The sequence below is a fragment of the Dipodomys spectabilis genome, unplaced genomic scaffold (genome assembly GCF_019054845.1).
Source record: "Dipodomys spectabilis isolate Male_0828 unplaced genomic scaffold, ASM1905484v1 ptg000145l, whole genome shotgun sequence".
Taxonomy (NCBI): Eukaryota; Metazoa; Chordata; class Mammalia; order Rodentia; family Heteromyidae; genus Dipodomys; species Dipodomys spectabilis.
This window is the reverse complement of record NW_024870822.1, coordinates 24,189,017-24,203,757: the sequence shown is the minus strand read 5'-3', so window position 1 is coordinate 24,203,757 and position 14,741 is coordinate 24,189,017. Positions and strand designations below refer to the sequence as shown.

Here is a 14,741-nt window from a genome sequence, read left to right as displayed (position 1 = left end):
CAAGAGATTCTAATCCCCAATTAAATGGCAAGAAGCCAGAAGTAGAAGTGTGGTTCAAATGGTAGAGACCCAGGCTTGAGCAGAAACATTTTAGGATAGCTCAAGGCCCAGAGTTTAAAAGAATATTGTGGGGCTGGGAAGGTAGCTCAGTGGTAGAGTACTTGCCTTGCATGCATGAGGCCCTGGGTTCGATTCCTCAGCACCACATAAGCAGAAAAAGCCAGAAATAGCTCTGTGGCTCAAGTGGTGTAGACCACTAGTCTTGAGCTGAAGAGCTGAGGGACAGCACCCAGGCCCAGAGTTCAGGTCCCTGGACCGACAAAAGAAAGAAAGAGAGAGAGAGAGAGAAAAAGAAAGAAAGAAAGAATATTGTCAACTGGCACTGGTGGCTCATGCCTGTAATCCTAGCTATTCAGGAGGCTGAGTTCAGGAGGCTGAGATCTGAGGGTCACAGTTCGAAGCCAGCCCACTCAGGAAAGTCCATGAGACTCTTATCCCCAATAAACTACATCAGAAAAAGCCAGAAGTGGTGCTGTGGTTCAATTGGTATGGTGCTAGCCTTGAGCAAAAGAAGCTCAGAGACAGTAAGTACCTAGGCCCCGAATTCAAGCCCCAGGCCATACACACACAAGTAGATTGTCTTAGTAAATGGAGGCATAGCTCAGTTGGTAGAGCACTAGCCAATGAGCAAAAGTGGTAGGTACCAACAAGTTCAAGACCCGCCCCCCCAAGAAAAAAGAAAAAGAAAAGAATATTATCCTAATGTTACATCTCAGAGTATAAGATTTATCATTTTCCCATAAAATAATTTTTAATTCATCAAAGTTTATGCTTTGTTTTTTCTTTTGAACTCAGGTCCTCAGGCCTGCTCAGCTTGCACTCTTCTCCTTGTGACTTCCTCCAGCCTTGGCTCCTTGCTGGTTAATTGGAGATGGAGTCTCCTGATCCTCTTGCCTCAGCCTCTGAAGTGTTGCCACCACACTTGGCTTATTTATGCATTCATTCCTATAACTTCAATTATGAGGAAAAATTCATTTTAACATTGTCTTCCTTGATAATTTGTTAATGTGAGGCCTCACAGAAGAATGTTTTCTTCCATCTAACACAACAACTTTTATATTTGATTTCTATTTCCAAGTCTGCGGATGATTTGCTTTGCAATGCTATGGCAGTTTAAGCACCAATTTCTAAACTTTTCAAGGACTTCTTCACACTCCACACAATGCTTTATCACAGTGTCAAGGTGTTTGCTTTACGGTGTAAGAATTTGCTGACAGAGTTGACTGCCTGGTGCCAGCTGCTCCTGTTCTCAGTGTTAAGGCCAGAGAATGAATATTCGTTCAGACATCACAGGAGTGGGCAGACAAGCCAGCTTCCTACTGCGCATCTCCACATGGGCCCATGCAAAATCCCTTTCTTCTGTGGCCACTGCTGCCACCACAGTCTCAAACTGACAGCCAGAGCCCAGGGCCTGGCCCAGCTGCCTGGAGGCCCTGCTGCGCTGTGTATTCTCCGGGCGTGGCCATGTGCCCAGGCAGCAGGCCTGAGCCCATGTGTGGCTGCACAGTCACTCAGAGTGTTTCCACGACTCACACCCATACACTGCCATCCCAGGAGATTTCATTTTTAAGACCTAAGTTTGTCTGGGTGAGGTGGCACATACCTCTGAGCCTAGCACTGGAGAGGCTGTGACTGTTTCAAATAAACAACACACACACACACACACACACACACACACACAACCCTCAGGTTTGAAGATGACAGTTGACCTGAAAACATAACCGTATCTGCCTGAATACACCTGAATGTACCTAGTGACGTCATGAGTACAGCAGTCACCTAAGCAAAAAATGGAGTTATAAAAGTGTAAAGAGAGGAAATACTGCATCCAAATTAACTTTAAAAAAAACTACTATAAGCAAGAAGAAAACACAAATAATAGGTAGCAAAATCATTATAATCAAGACATCTGAGGGGGAGAAAATATACTAGCAGCAAAAATAATATTAAAGCCGGGCACCAGTTGCACATGCCTGTAACCCTAGCTACTGAGGAGGCTGATATCTGAGGATCACAGTTCAAAGCCAACCTGGGCAAGGAAAGTCCATGAGACTCTTATCTCCAATAAACCACTAGAAAATTGAAAGTGGCACTGAGGTTCAAGTGGTAGAGCACTCGCCTTGAGCTGAAGAGTTCAGGGACAGCATCCAGGCCCAGAGGTCAAGCCCCATGGCAGCCCCACCCCCCCAAAAACAAAAATAATTTTAAATATCAGGCATTAAACTTAGCAAGTAATACTCAAGACCTATGTGAAAAAATTCTAAAACATTATACAATGCAATCCAAAAAGAAACTTGGACAAGTGAAAATCCAACATGTTCCTGGATAGGAATACTCAGTATTAGAAAGGTACGGGGTTTCCATAACTATATAAAAAAAAATAATGTGAGTTGGGAGCCAGTGATTCATGCCTGTAACCCTAGCTACTCAGGAGGCTGAGATCTAACAATTGTGGTTCAAAGCCAGCCCAGGCAGGAAAGTCCATGAGACTTATTTCCAATTAACCACCAAAAGGCTGGAAGTGGAACTGTGGCTCAAGTGATGGAGTACTAGCCTTGAGCACAAAAGCTCAGGGACAATCCAAGGTGATTCCCTCTCCAGGGGGCCAGCTAGTGCCTCTCAGGAAAGTAGCAACTTGAAAGAAAATCTGGCATGCCTAAACATTCTGGGGAACAAGGAATGCATGTTTCCTTTGCCTTCCTTAGGCTGCCTACATGTAAAAAAAAAAAAAGCTCAGGGACAGTGTCCAGGTCCAGAACAGACAGACAGACAGACAGACAGACAGACAGACACACACACACACACACACACACACACACACACACACACACACACAAATTAATGAGATCCAATGACTACACAAACAAGCTTTCAGTTGGAAAATTGATTCTAAAGTCCAGAGAGAAAAAGAAAACAAGACATATTGGTAAAAAATGTGAAAAGGCAGGATGATGTCAGGAGAACTAGGTCAACACTTCTAGATGTTAGGGGAGCTTTTGAAACCTTGGTAAAGAGAACAGTGCAATGCTGGCGTGTAGAGACAGGTCAGCAAATGGGGGAGGACATCATAACCAGAAATAGTCTCAAAATCATACAGGGATGCAACACAACAAGGCTGACTTCTCTAGTCACTGAGAAAATATGAACAAGCAAGTAAATGGTTTGGGGACAAAAAATACAGTTGAGTCCATTCCTTAGGCCTCACTAGATTCACTTGAAATGGGAAAAAAAACTCAAAAATAACTAAAAAAGAAAATGTAGCAGTAGGAATACTTTGCATGGTGTGGTGGGGAAATTTCCTATCACCCAAAACCCAAAAGCCATTAAACATCAGTAAATTCAACTAGTCAAAACAAATTTTAATACTCTGTTTAAAAAATACCATTATGTGGGCTGGGGAGGTGGCTCAGTGGTAGAGCGCTTGCCTTGCATGCCTGAGACTCTGGGTTCGATTCCTCAGCACCACATAAGCAAAAAGAAAAAAGCCGGAAGTGGCTCTGTGGCTCAAGTGGTAGAGCGCTAGCCTTGAGCTGAAGAGCTGAGGGACAGTGTCCAGGCCCAGAGTTCAGGCTCCAAGACCGGACCAAAAAAAAAAAAAAAAAATACCATATGTAAAGGCAAACAGGAAAAATACTTTTTTTTTTTTTTGGTGCCAGTCTGGTGGCTTGAACTCAAGGCCTTAGCACTGTCCCTGAGTTGTCTTTTGTTCCTTGTTTTGTTTTGCTTTTCCCTCAAGGATAATGCTCTACCACTTAAGCCATAACTCCACTTCTTTTTCTTTTATTTTTTGGGTAGTTTATTGGAGATAAGAGTCTCACAGACAGACTTTCCTACCTGGCTGGCTTCGAACCATAATTTTCAAATCTCAGCTTCCTAAGTAAATTCTTTCATATTTAATCACACTCAAAGGAGTAATATCCCTCCATGTAGAAAGAGCCATTAAAAGCCAATAAATGCAGTCAAGTTGCTTAATAGAAAATATGTAAAAGACATGAGTAGAGAAAAAATATAAATTGTAAACATATGGAAATGTTCTTAACTTCATTCAAAATGAAAACTGCAAACTAGCATGGAGATAGCGGGGCTGGGAATGGTAGTGGTAGAATGCTTGCCTAGTATGCATGAAGCCCTGAGTTAGACTCCTCAGTTCCACATAAACAGAAAAAGCCAGAAGTGGTGCTGTGGCTCAAGTGGTAGAGTGCTAGCCTTGAGTAAAAGAAGCTCAGGGACAGTGCCCAGGCCTTGAGTTCAAGCCCACGGCTGGCAAAACAACAATAACAACAACCTCCCACACACACACACAAAAAAATCTTGGAGATAGAAATATTCATAGGTTTATTAACAAAAATCCAAAAATTGGGGATATATTCTCATAACAAAACAGGTCACACAGTCATCTCAAACATTTATGGTGGGAGAGTATATTGGCATTAAGTTCTACAAAGGCGAATTTTAAAATTTTTTATTTAAACTGTAAATATGATTTCACCTAATATTACATCTTTTTAAAAACTGACAAATAATTATAACTATAACTATGTATATAGGGTTCAGGGTGGTATTTCAATAATGATATATAATGTAGCTGATCAAATCAGGGAACTAGCAAATCCATTACCTGTTCTTCTTATTGGGAACATTCAGAATTGACAGTTTATCCTACACACAAACTTTTTTTTTTTTTTTTTTTGCCAGTCCTGGGCTTTGAACTTAAGGCGTGGGCACTGTCCCTGAGTGCTTTTGCTCAACACCAGCACTCTACTACTTGAGCCACAGTGCTACTTCTGGCTTTTTGTTTGTGTGGTACTGAGAAATCAAACCCAGAGCTTCATGCATGTTAGCCAAGCACTCTACCACTAAGACACATTCCCAGCCCCACACAGACTTTCATAGGGAAAATGTTGCCTATATAAAGCTGTTCTCACAGCATTGTTTGCAATAGTAAAGGTTAGAAACAACTCACTGGATGCTGATGGCTCACATCTGTAATCCTAGCTACTTAGCTTACTGGGGTCTGAGGATCACATTCAAAGCCAGCCTAGTCAAGAAGGTCTATGGGACTTTTTTTTTTTTCTGCCTATAAACTTTTTTTTTTTTTTTTTGGTCGGTCATGGGGTTTGAACTCTGGGCCTGGGCACTGTCCCTGTGCTCTTCAGCTCAAGGCAAGCACTCTACCACTTTAGCCATAGTGCCACTTCTGGTTTTCTATTGGTTTATTGGAAGTAAGAGTTTCACAGACTTTTCTTCCTGGGCTGGCTTTGAACCGAGATCTTCAGATCTCAGCCTCCTGAGTAGCTAGGATTGCAGGCGGGAGCCATCAGCACCGGGCTCTATGAGACTTTTATCTGCAATTAACCACCAGAAAACCCAAAGTCCAGCTATGGCTCAATGGGGTAGAATGCTAGCCTTGAGCAGAAAAGCTCAGTGCAGCTCCAAGGCACTGAATTCAAGCCCCATGACACCACCACCACCAACAACAACAAGATTAGGAACAACCCAAAAAGCCATTAATAAAGGACTATAAATATAAAGTACATGACATTCACAAAATAGAATATTATGCAACTGTAAAAAATAAACGGAACTAGGCACCGGTGGCTTACATCTGTAATCCTAGTTATTCAGGAAGCTGAGCTCTGAGGATCGTGGATGAAAGCCAGCCCAGGGAGGAAAGTTCATGAGTCTATTATTTCCAATTAACCACCAAAAAGCCAGAAACGGAGCTGGAGCTCAAGTGTTAGAGTGCTAGTTTTGAGCAAAAAAGCTCAGGGACCGTACCAAGGCCCCTGAGTTCAAGCCCCAGGCTTAACATGCACACTTTGCTGCCTTTTATGTAAACAAGGAAGAAAAACAAGAATCCATATTTGTGTTTGCTTGTATATACTCAAAGAGTCTCTCGAAAGATCTACAGGAAATGAAAAGGAAGAAGGTGTTACCAGTGAAGGGTGACCCCCTGGCAAATGGTGGCCAAGGACAGGAGGGATTCAGTGGTTATCTCTGTACTTCTTAGCTATTGACACTGTTGATATATTGTCATAAAAGGAGGAGGAGAACTGGAGTGGAGGTGATTTTCATGATCATCAAACTAACTGAAAATTGAATGAGGTCCAGATCCCAGCCAATCTTGAGAATCGTGAAATTCTTTGCATAGGGCCTTTCTTTCTTCTTTCTTTCCTTCCTTCCTTCCATACATCCTTTCTTCCTTCCTTTTCTTTTTTCTTTTCTTCCTTCCTTTCTTCTTCCATTCCTTTCTCTCTTCATCTCTTTGTCTCTGTGTTTCTGTTTGTGTCTATGTCCCTCTCTGTCTCTCTGTCTCTCTCTTTCTCCCTTCCTCCCTCCAATAGGACTTTTTCTTTTTAGGTCCGGTCATGGGGCCTGAACTCTGGGCCTGGGCACTGTCCCTCAGCTTTTCAGATCAAGGCTAGCGCTCTACCACTTGAGTCACAGTGCCACTTCCAGTTTTTTTTTCTTTTTTGCTTATGTGGTGCTGAGGAATCGAACCCAGGGCCTCATGCATGCAAGGCAAGCACTCTACCACTGAGCCACCTTCCCAGCCCCATTAGGACTTTTTAATGTAAGATTTTCTCACAGTTCATTTTTAGCCACAGAGTGCATTGTTGACTTTCTTCTGGTGCCTTACGATTAATAACTCCATCATGATGAATTATTGTCCTGGACCAAGTTAAGCTAAACAGACAACAGATAACATCTTTTAAATTCTTGTGGAAACATTGGTATCTTGCCTGCAGCCTGTGGGAAGACAATAAGGAATCAAAATATACACACATATACATATACATGCATGCACAACACTTTGGTCAGTGTGATTTTATGTGATAAAAATCATCATATAAGATTACTGATAATAGAAATGTTGTAATCCTTTTAAATGAGCTCATAGAGCCAATTAGTAAGATAACAAGGTAAGATGTGACCTGTGATTCCTTGCAATTATTTGTTATCTATTTTGCAATTTTATTGCCAGTAACTGACAATGCCCTTTCACTTAATAATAGGTCAGCACAAAGCCAGCTTGTCAACTATTTATCTTTGAAATAGTTCATGCCAGTGTTCAAAGGAAAGGAAAAATGTAATTCATAAATCTCATATGAAAAACTGGGCAGCAGGTGTGATGGAAGAATCAGGGACTTTACAATTACAGAAACACATTTGTGGAGAAAGTGGCCCGTTTCTATCTTGCCACCCTGATACAAAGGGTGTGTGTGTGAGAGACAGAGACAGAGATTCTGCAGTGAATATGCATTACATTTATAATTAGTGTCTGGCACTGGTAGTCCACTTCTATAATCCTAGCTACTCAGGAGGCTGAGATCCAAGGGTCATGGTTCAAAGCCAGCCCAGTCTGGAAAATCCATAAGGCTCTTATCTCCAATTAACCACTAAGCTGAAAGTGGAGATGTGGCTCAAGTGAAAAAGTGCCAGCCTTGAGCATGCAAGTGCCTGAGTTCAAGCCCTAGTACCAGCACCCTGCCCCTGAAAAAAAAAAAGGAGAGATGGAGATATATAAACAAGTATAGGCTGAGTATTCAAGCAGATCTGGTTTGTTAACACACATTCTGTCATGTATTCTCTGGAACGTCTTAGGCAGATTGTTCTCATCTTTCTGACTCTGTTTCCCATTTTGTATACAGGGTAATCATGTCTCCTTTGCAGGGTTGCAGTGAGTCAGGGCTGAGGTGGTGTTTGAGGTACTGTGTCAGGCTCTGACACACAGTAAGCACACAGCCAGAGGAATTTCCATCCCCCTCCTGGAAATTCATCTCCTGGAAGATGAGACTCATGGAAGACCAGGGGGTCATGGTTCCTCAGTTCCTTCATTGGGTTGTTCTATGAATGAACCAAAGAACAGACATTTGCCCCTGCTTGTTGGAACCTGATTATTAATCTGAAACCATGACATGATTATAATTAGGAATTGTTGGAGATAGCCCTATCCAGATGCTAGAAGGGTGTCTCCCTTATTGTACTAGGGAGGTCTCAGTGTAGGAAACCAAAATGGCTCTAGATATTTAATGCAGAGAAGCATAGAATAGAACAGAGAATCTGAAAAATAATAGGAAGAACTGAGGGGTGCATTGTAGGCTGGGCTTTCAGGAAGGATTCTCAGAATATACCCAATCTGGACCCAACAAGGAAGCCCTACCTTTACAGCAGCCAGAGCTTCAAAGACACATTGAAAAGCTGAATTCACACACATAACTTGAATCACACCTGTTAGTCATGTAATCTTGGTCATGTTATTTAATCCCTCAAGCATCAAGACAAAGAAGCAGTCATCCAAGCAACTGTTTCTCTGTACCTCTTAGTTGATTAATTGATTCATCTCTAGAATGTTCCTAATACATAAAGACAAACAAAGCCAAAAGCAGTCCGAAAATAGCCTATGTCTAGCTGTGACCTTTCAACCCTCACAGGAGTACTAGAAAACAAGTCACCTTCATAATCCAAGATGCAAGGGAGTCTAGAAATGTGTTATAGCTCATCAAGCTCTGCAAGGCAGAAAGGCATTAAGAACTTGGAAGTCAGTGTTAAGTACCACCTAAACTACTCTATCACAGAAAACTATTTGAAACGTTGGCCAATACCTGTTTGTGTTATAAGGACCCAAAGACCAGACAAGACTTTAAGCTCATTGTACTCATTATGGTTTCCACAGAGAATGCTACACAGACCCTAGAAATGATGCCAAAGGTGAAGATGTACTGAAATGGAAAGATGCTTGTGATATCATCAAACTAGAAAAATCCAGACTAGGGCTGGGAAGGTGGCTCAGTGGTAGAGCACTTGCCTTGCATGTATGGGGCCCTGGGTTTGATTCCTCAGCACCACATAAGCAGAAAAAATTTTTTGAAAAAAACAGACTAGTAGGTGATGTGCACCTTAAATCCCACTTTCAAAATTAGACATAGAAATGATATGTGCACATAGAATAGAAAGGCTGAAAGGTATACACCAAAGTGTTTGGAGTTCCTCTGTCTTAGTGGGCACACAGGGATATTGCCCCTTCCTGTTTGTAGCTCATTTGTCTGACATCTATGCATCCCCCAAAGCTTTCCATGTTGCAGATTCATCCTTTCTGTGACATTTAAACAAAAATGGCTGATGTCTTCACTCCATATAGTATGTGCATTCCAAGGTCCTCCCCCAACACTGCTGACTTCCAGGCTAGAGCTCATGTTCACTCCTATTTCCTCTTCCTGCAGCTCTTGATTTTCCCTGGCATCCTGCTCTCTGCAGCTGTTCTCTTCTCTCTGTCCCCAGTTAACCCAAACCGGGAACCCTGCCCCCTTTCCTTGATTTCTTCCAAGGAACAGCCTTCACCAGGTGCTGCCGAGGGGTCCCTACCTTCATGTCCTTATGGCCTTTCCTCTTGGAAGATTCTCACTGGACAATCTTGTCTCTACCAGGCCTCTCATGAGGGAGGGAAAGAGTGGATGTCCTCACTTCTACTACCGGCACCTACTTGGGAGTCCTCGCCTGCCACTTAGCTACCAAGTTGTTCATGTTTTCCATTTTCTTCTGTATAGAATGATGCCTCCCTCTGGAACCTGCATTTTGTGGCAGGAAAATCTTGACTTTTCATATTTACAAGATTACCAAGCAATCGTTTATCTCCTCCAACTTGAACAAGCAGCTGGAGTCGGTCTACTTGTTTCCTTCCCAGTATGTGTTAATGACTGTACACTTTCTTTTTTTTTCTTTTCTTTTATTTATTTATTTATTTTTGGTCGTGGGGCTTGAACTCTGGGCTTGGACGCTGTCCTTGTGCTCTTCAGCTCAAGGCGAGCACTCTACCGCTTGAGCCACAGCACCACTTCCGGTTTTCTAGCGATTTATTGGAGATAGGAGTCTCACGAACTTTCCTGCCCGGGCTGGCTTTGAACCATGATCCACAGATCTCAGCCTCCTGAGTAGCTAGGATTATAGGCATGAGCTACTGGCGCCTGGCTTGACTGTACACTTTCTATGATGACTATGCACTGCTTTTGTGATTGAGTCATCTTAAGTAAAAGAAAGGAGCCATGGGGCTTGGGATAAAGCATAGTGGTAGAACATTTGTCTAGTGTGCATAAAGTTCTGGGTTCAATCCCTGGCAATGTTAAAGGGGAAAAAAAAGTGAAAGAAAAGGCACCATGGAGGCCAGTCATAGATTAAGTAGCCTCCTTTCTATTTCAGTTTTTTAGTTTGTTTTATGGTTTTATGTGAGTAATTGGCCTTGAACTCAGGGCTTCATGCTCCTACTTGGTATTTTTTGCTCAAGGCTGATGCTCTATCACTTGAGTCACAGCTCCAGTTTTTGCTGGTTACTTGAAGATAAGAGTCTCATAGTCTTTTCTGCTTTGGGCTGGCTCAATCCTCAGATCTCAGCCTCCTGAGTAGCTAGGGTTACAGGTGTGAGCCATCAGCTAGCATTGTTCATTTCAGTCTGCATCCTCACTAGCAAAGTGCCATCACAGAACTTGTATACAACACCTACTTAATTGATTAAAATGTTAGAGAGAAGAAAGAAACCAGCTACGAAACCACAGGACCCTAACTGCCCTGAGACCCTTGTCAGTTTAGTCATGTCCTACTAACACAGATGGATAGACAGAGGGGATTCTAGGATCAAATGTGCAAACCCTAGCCTTCATCTTCTCAAAAGTACGAACCTAAAAAAAAAAAAAGTGCAGGCCTATGACTTCCCAAGCCACTGTGCAGTCATCAAACCATATGGGGAGGAGCTACAAGGAAAAGCCTTCCATTTCAAACCACCTAGTAGCCTCAGGCACTATGTCCTTATCCCAACTGCCCAGCTCACCCCTTGAGGTGTACTGTCTCCTCTGCTTAAGCAGTCAGGCCTTTTCTCCTGAACTGCCTGTTCCACAAGTCTCTCCAGGAGCATACTGTCACTTCTAATAAAAGCCTCTTTCTTTTCACAATAAAAGTCTCCTTTCCTACTGTACTTTCCTTTGCTTGAGTATCTGCTCCCTGCCTTATTGGAATGATGCTCTAATTTTAGACACTGTTGTCCAAGAACCAGTGAGCATCTGGGACACCACTGGTAACAGTCCTTTCTTAGAAAACTGCTTTCTTTCCCTAGATGTGGTCATCAGTTCAAACTAGGTTTTTAAAGACCTATCTTTCAGAGACATGTAAGAACAAGACATGTAAAAGAAGAAATTTCTGGGCCTAAATCATCCCATGTTGCAAAGGGAATTGCTACATTCTTAGAAAAGGAGTAAGAATTTGTCTAGACAACAATGCTCCATAGGGAATGTACTCATTCCTTACTCATGTAACTGTAACCCCTCTGTACAGTACCTTTACAATAAAAATATATATATATATAAATTTTTTAAAAGAATTTGTCTAGACAAAAAGACCCATAACTTATACCTCTAAGTGAAATCCCTTCCCTTCTGAGAGCGATTCCCAGGAGTCTGACTTGTTCTTCGGGGAGATGTCTTCACAGACAGAGGAAACAATCCCACCTGACTTGGGTCACCCATCCCACTTGTCTTTTGTTATCGATATCTGAGTGACACCCAAATTTGTATGTTGAAACTCTGTGCCGTCATGTGGTGGTGAGGAGGTAGGGTCTTTGGGAATTAATCCACATTAGATCAAGCCACGAGGGTGGAGTCTTCATAAATGGATTAGAGTCTCAAGAGAGCTTTGATTCTCCCTTTCCTTCAGATGAGAAGGTGACCAAAAGAGGAGAAAGTGGGACCTCACCAGACACCAAATCAGCTTGCTCTTAAGACTTCTCAGTCTCCTGAACTATAGTAATAAGTATTGGTTTTTAAACTACCCAGTTTGGCAGCCTTGGAAAAAGAAACACATCTCTATGCCCAGGACTTACAGTGTGTGCTTAAACAAAGGAAAACAGCCTATGGCTGTAGTTCAGAGGCACCCAAGTGTTGTGCAAAGAGGTTTTAATTGTGACATTTCCATGCATATAAACAATGTATCCAATCAACATCAGTCTTCTAAGACTCTACCTCATTTTCCCTTCTTTAAACATTTTGGGGGGTCGGTCATGGGGCTTGAACCCAGGGCCTGGATGCTGTTCCTGAGTTTTTCTGCTCAAGGTTAACACTGTACCACTTTGAGCCAGAGTGCCTTTCCTTAAAACAATTTTATCAGGTTTCATCACTCTATATTTTCATACATGCAAATAAAGGGTCAATGATTTCTTGCTCTTCTAGTTGCCTGGCCATGAGATAGCCCTCTAACTGCAGCCCTGGGTATCCCCACTCTGTGACCATCCTGAATCAAAGCTGGATGGGTGGTGAATGGCCTTCCATAGGCCATGTCTCCTAGGACCTAACAAGAAACACATCATGTTAGCCCAAGGACAGTTGGCTATCTGGCAATGGTTAGGGTCTAAGAGGACTGTAGAACCACAGCCAAGAGTTTAGAAAAAAAGCTTTGGAGTAAGGATTAGATTACACACAATCACAAAGCTGGTGACTCCTGTCTCTTACGTGGTAATAGTCCTTGAGTCTGCAGATCAACAGGGCAGCAGCTGGGAAGAAAGCTGGGCTGAAATAGGAAAGAAGGAGACCAAGTAGGCATACCATGGCCTGTGCCTATTTCTGCCTGACCAGGACTAGTCACATGACCTGCCTAAATATGAAAAGTGATGGGAAATATATGTGAGGAAAAGGATGTTGAGTGAATGTAAGGGCCTCGGTCAGGAAATGGTGATGGATACTATTACATGACACTGTAGCTGAGAGTCCTGATGATTCTCCCAAAGGCTTTCTTTCTGGTTTTGTTTTTCCCTCTTTAATTGTAAGGCATGTTTTGTTGCTTGAAAGATTTAAGAATGTTTCTTTCCACCACTCTGGACCTCCTTAAGCACGAGAACAGGACAGTCCCTGCAATTTCCCTCTGTAAGGTCAGGCAGATCCTAAACCCCATTCCTAAGGAATGTGCCTTAGAATGAGGATATCCAACTCATCCTGTTTTCTTTAGGATTTGCCACATTTTACCACAGACTGTCCTGCACCCTCGGCCTCCTTAGTCTCAGAGGAACATCCTACGTAAAAGGGTGATAAACCAGACCTAGTTTGGAACTACAACAATGTGCATTTGTCAACTGCTGACTGCTTTTTTCAGTGCAGGAGACTGAAGCCAGGGCCTCACACATGCTAAGCATATGCTTTGTTACTAGCTACATCCCAGCCTCTGCCTTTGGAAATATGGTTTTATTGAGATATAAATAATATGCCATAGATTTTTGTCAGTTTAAAGCATAGGATTCAATGGTCTTAGTATATTTACAGAGTTGTGCAAACTATCACAACTTTTAGAACATTTTTACCACTCCAGAAGGAAACCCCAAATCCACATTTGTTACTCCTAATCTCCTTTCTGTCCCTGCTGATTTGCATGTTCTGGGACATTTCATACAAAGAGAATCAGACCCTGATGGTCTTTTCAAACTCTTCCCTGTAGGACCATATATGAGTATTTTCGCTCTTTAGTTGAATGCTGGATAACATCTCATTGTATGGAGACAGCAATGTGCTAGTCCGTTCCTCAGCTCGCTGCTCCCATGTTTTGATTATAATGAATAATACTGTGATCAGCTTGCATGTACAACCTTTTGTGTCAATATGTTCTTTTATTTCTCTTGGCTAACTAGGAGAATTTCAGGGTCATTTACTCTTATGTTTAACCTTTTGAAGAACTGTTAGATTGGTTTGCAGTGCCATCTGCATCAGTTTACATTTCTGCTATCAATGTATGAGGGTTCCTCCACAGCCTTGCCCACATTTACATCTTTGTGAGCGGAGGTGTGGGTGTGTTTGTGGTGCTGGGGAACCAAACCCCAGACCTCATAATGCTCTACCACTGAAAGACACCGCAGTTCTAAGCATTTTCTCTCTTCTCCCTCTCCCTTTCTCCTCTTTTCTACTCCCCTCCTCCTCTTTCCCCTCCACTCCTTTCCTCTTCTCTCCTCTTCCTCCCCTTCTCCCAGAGTCTTACTATGTTGTCTTCATCTTTCCAGTAATGTAATTACATGGTCCACCATGTCTAATCACTGTCTTTTGGATCATAGACATTCTAGTACATATAAAGTAATACAGATTGAGGACTAGGAGTGTGGCTTAGTGGTAGAGTGCTTGCCTAGCATGCATGACACTCTGGGTTCAGGTCCTTGGTACCACATAAACAAAAAGATTCTTTAAAAAAAAAAAAGCAATACATTGAGCACCACTAACCCAAAAATACAAAGTCCAAACTTTTTTTGGGGGGGGGGAGGGGTCCAGTCGTGGGGCCTGAACTCTGGACCTGGGCACTGTCCCTCAGCTCTTCAGCTCAAGGCTAGCGCTCTACCACTTGAGCCACAGCGCCACTTCCGGCTTTTTTCTTTTTGCTTATGTGGTGCTGGGGAATCGAACCCAGGGCCTAATGCATGCAAGGCAAGCGCTCTACCACTGAGCCACCTTCCCAGCACCAAAGTCCAAACTTTTTTAATGCCCCTTGCATTAAAAAATATTTGGGTTTGGGAATACTCGATGTTTTTAATTTTTGCAGTACTAAAGCTTAAACTCAGGGCCTTGTTCTCACTAGTGCATTTCAGATTTTTTTTTTAATTTCTGGACAAGGGATGCTCAACCAGTAAAGTCTCTGTAAGTATTCCAAAATTTGAGAAACTCTGAAAT

At 42.5% G+C, this 14,741-nt stretch overlaps 1 non-coding gene across 1 annotated transcript; it reads left to right on the top strand.

The window, feature by feature from the left end:
* The first annotated feature begins 2,638 nt into the window (after nucleotides 1-2,638).
* Nucleotides 2,639-2,778, top strand: LOC122117948. The gene has a single exon (XR_006149264.1). It is a non-coding gene; the product is annotated as a small nucleolar RNA SNORA67 (small nucleolar RNA).
* The last annotated feature ends 11,963 nt before the right edge of the window (nucleotides 2,779-14,741 follow it).